The sequence below is a fragment of the Perca fluviatilis genome, chromosome 3, assembly GCF_010015445.1.
Source record: "Perca fluviatilis chromosome 3, GENO_Pfluv_1.0, whole genome shotgun sequence".
In the NCBI taxonomy this organism is placed as follows: Eukaryota; Metazoa; Chordata; class Actinopteri; order Perciformes; family Percidae; genus Perca; species Perca fluviatilis.
The window spans coordinates 3305489-3309379 of record NC_053114.1 but is presented as its reverse complement, the minus strand read 5'-3'; positions in this window follow the sequence as shown (position 1 = coordinate 3309379).

The following is a 3891-nucleotide window of genomic DNA, read 5'->3' as shown; positions in this document are numbered from 1 at the left end:
TCCCCTCGAAGTTAAGATTGTTTCTGTTGGATGCTTGTTGAATTAAAATTTTTGTAAATATGTAGATGTGTATAAAAAGAAGGCTTTCAAAATAAACTTTAAACATCCAAGTGTCAATTTGTCATGTACGATAAATCTAAACTGTTTAATTTGGGTAAATGTACTCAAAAGCTCAATTTGATGTTTGAACATAACCTCTCATAATCAAATTTGCAAAGAAAGTATAAAAATGCAGTCCAGTAGTCTGCAATTTAAGATATTAAAATAAGGTTTTCTCAGCATATTCATCTGGAGATGTTGATCTGGGGCCCATTTCAGGAAGGTGGTTTAACAAACTGAGTCTAACTCTGAGTTAATTTACCCAGAGATGGGATTTTGGTTCCAGAGCAGATTATTTGAGTTCGTTCAATCGACTCAGAGTAGGTTCAGTCCGAGTTAAGCGCGTGCACCGCCACAATAAAAATTCTTCTTTTATTGAGGAAAACCTGCTCCCGACCAGGTTAGGGACCGTTCGGTATTTATGGAATGGACCACCGGAGGAAAATAGGGGAGGGTCATGTCTTTTTATTCTTTGTTGAGGGGAGGGTCATCCATCATTGTTCACCCAACTTTTGTATTCACGAAACGGCAAAATTTCTAAGTGGCTTGTTTGGTGCATATTTTTCCATGTAGCTCTGTCTCGGCCCTCCTTCGCTAACAGATAGGTCTGACCCATGAGTTTGCTGTGAGGCAGGGGGAACACTGCCCCCCTGGTGGCTGAAACGGATAATTGCATTGTTTAAAAAATGAGTGGAATAATTACGTCTGGCATGATCAGATATTTTATAAATATCTTAAATAACACTAAAGAAGTACAGAATGTATTGATAAATTGTTGGGGGAGGGTCATGCCTTTTTTCCAAATAGTTTTGGAGGGTCATAGAAATTTCTTTACTGGCGAGGGGAGGGTCATGTCTTTTTTGGCTAAAGGTCCCAAAACTCCTCCGGTGGCCCCTGAAATAAATAACAGACAGTCCCTTAGGTTCACAGGTGACTGTGAGGTAAGTTACCTCTCGTTGTGAAACGGGCTGCAGTTCCCCCTCTCTCTCAGGTTTGAGTATCCTCTCTTTCTGAAACCGAAAACCCAGAGTTTCCCTCATCTCAGGGTTAACTAACTCAGAGTTTAACCTGCTTTCTGAAATGGACCCCCGATGAGCTGGTTTGCTCAGCTACTTGCAGTGTCTTTATGAAGAAGGCGATAGCAGGTTATGAAAGCTTTGGATGTCAAATGTCTGTAGAAAATCCTCCTCAACCAGTCCTAAATTCTTTAGAAAAAAGCTCAGCTGCCCTAACCTGTTAGGAGTTCCTCGCAAAAGGAGCAGTGTGAGCTAAACATGCAGCACATCACCGAAAACAAATTGTCTCTCATTTTATGTTTAATTTAACAAACTGCAATGATTTGGGATTTACCAACTGTGGTTGAATAACCAAACATCGAAGCTTCACTTCCCTTAATATTCAATACTTAATATATAATACTCATAAGTACACATGATTTCAAAAAGGTTTTAACACACTTTCATGAAGCATGCCCAGTTTGGACCAAGGGACCAATGCCGACGTAGGATTTAATTAATGGCACAAGATGAAAGAACTAAATTGAAGCCAAGATGTAGTGCCATTTAAAAATGAATGGGATTGTACCAGTTAAAGTGAAAATGATTTGGTCCTGTGCATACTTACCTTGGCATACAAGTGACACACAGTATAGCTTTTAGTTATTCTACAGCAAATTGTATCTGGATCAGCAAGTCCATTTTTGAAATGTATTTCTTTCATGGATTTAAAACAGTGTACAGCTATTGATATAAACTCAAACATGTTTGTACTTTAATTGGGAGAAGAAAAAAACAGTGTCAAAAGCCCTATTCGCACGGGATAAGTATTACCTGGTGACCTCCAGTCATTTGTAATAATTGCGGAGGTTGTCTGTGATCTTAATCCCGTGCGAATCGGTCATGTCTGTAATTTGTAAAGTAATAATTCCCCCGCAAATGACCTACCATATTTCGCCGAAAACGGAGGTCCTGTGATAATATTATGGTGCGTTCTTTTTGTCTTGTAATCGCGACTAGTAGCTCGAGCGTGACGTCACATCCGTGTCGAAAAAACGAATAACCACGGGTCGTTGCGTTCTTTTTGTCACACAATACTACGAGTCGGAGAAAAGATGATTTTTGTAACATTTTTAGTAACATTTAGGATTCTATTCACCCAGTTATTGACATATTACACACATATATTTCACAGTTTGATACATGAAAATTACGTTTTGACTAACGTTAACGTTAGGCTGCTGCTCTGCTTTCTGCTCAAGACTCGGCTTAAAGCCGTTGTTGTCATATAGCAACCGAGCGTCTCTAGCCAACTTCAGCTGCACGAGCTACAAAATAACTAATCAGGCGGTATTTAACTCCTAATAAGACTGTAGCGACATGCCTATAGGTAGCAGTATACAGCGCTATGTGTACGACTTCTTCATTTGGTTACAACAAAGACAAAAGTGCTTAAAATTGTAGATAACCACAATGTTTACTACGTGTGATGTACGACGTAGCCATCTTTGAAAGTGAGCTCGGGGTCCTCTGAGTTCAGACGACTTGACGAGTCGTAAATACGACCTCGGGGGCGTTCTTTTTGCAACTTCCGGGTCGTAACTCCGGAAAACAACTCGTAAAACGACTTCGGTGGACAAAAAGAACGCACCATTAGTCCCGTGCGAATCGGCATCTCTGATTTGTCCAGGATTTGGCGGGCTTTTTTGTTTTTTCAAGGTACCTATTTCCTTCTTTTGCGCCTTTTTATCCATCTTTCGCGAAGAATGGAGGGTGCGTTGGAGTGTTTTGACAGTGTTTTGGATGCTGGGTCATGTCGCTAAACATCATATACAATTTGCAGAAAGAGAAAGATGAAAACCACCACAAGTGCGAAGACAAAAAGAATGATTAGATGGCGATGGATGACATGTATAGCAGCATGCGGCAAGTATATTTTTTATGTTATCATAAATCTAGAGATAACGACAAGACATCTCCAAGCAATAGCTTATCAAAAATAATGCACAATCAAGCGAGGGGGCTCACTTCATAATTAGAGGTTAATGTTACAAATAAATCAAGCGTAAAGCTTGAGCTAATAGATTTTAACCTGGTGAAATGTTTTGTTTTATCCATCTAACCGGACCCTGCTTGACACCACCCGGAGAAAAAAGTGAGAGAAAGAAAAAGGAGAGGTCGCAGTTCGGACGATGACTGACTACCCGGTTGAGATTGTGTGTGTGTGTGTGTGTGTGTGTGTGTGTGTGTGTGTGTGCGTGTGTGTCCTCGAGATCTGACCACACACAAACACACGTAGCAGAGCTACCCACAGCCATGTTTCTACTGTTGCTTAATGTCAGTAAATTCGAGTAAAATCACAGGCTTCGCTTATCCCGTTCGAATGCGCCAGATGAAAATCATACGTGGGTGGGTTATTTATAATTCACACGATGTCCCAAGATAATACTTATCCCGTGCAAATAGGGCTAAAGCCTTATAGTGTCAGCTGACAACTTATTGCCGAGTGAGTATATCTCCATGAATAACTTTCAAAACTTCTGCGATAGGAGGATTTCTCCAATTTAAACCATTCCTCGCCGGGATAGATACTTTAGAAATAATTGTTTGTTTAAACGTAGGTGACTAAAAGACAGAACTCTACAATAGATACCTAAATGAATTGCTATTTTGACTAAGTCTAAACATCTATTGATGCCTCGGGTACAGCACATTGAACACTTCAGCACCCAGAGAAGATAAAGAACGGGAAGGCTACAGCTTCCTACAACGCCAGAGTAGATTCAGCAGCAGACAA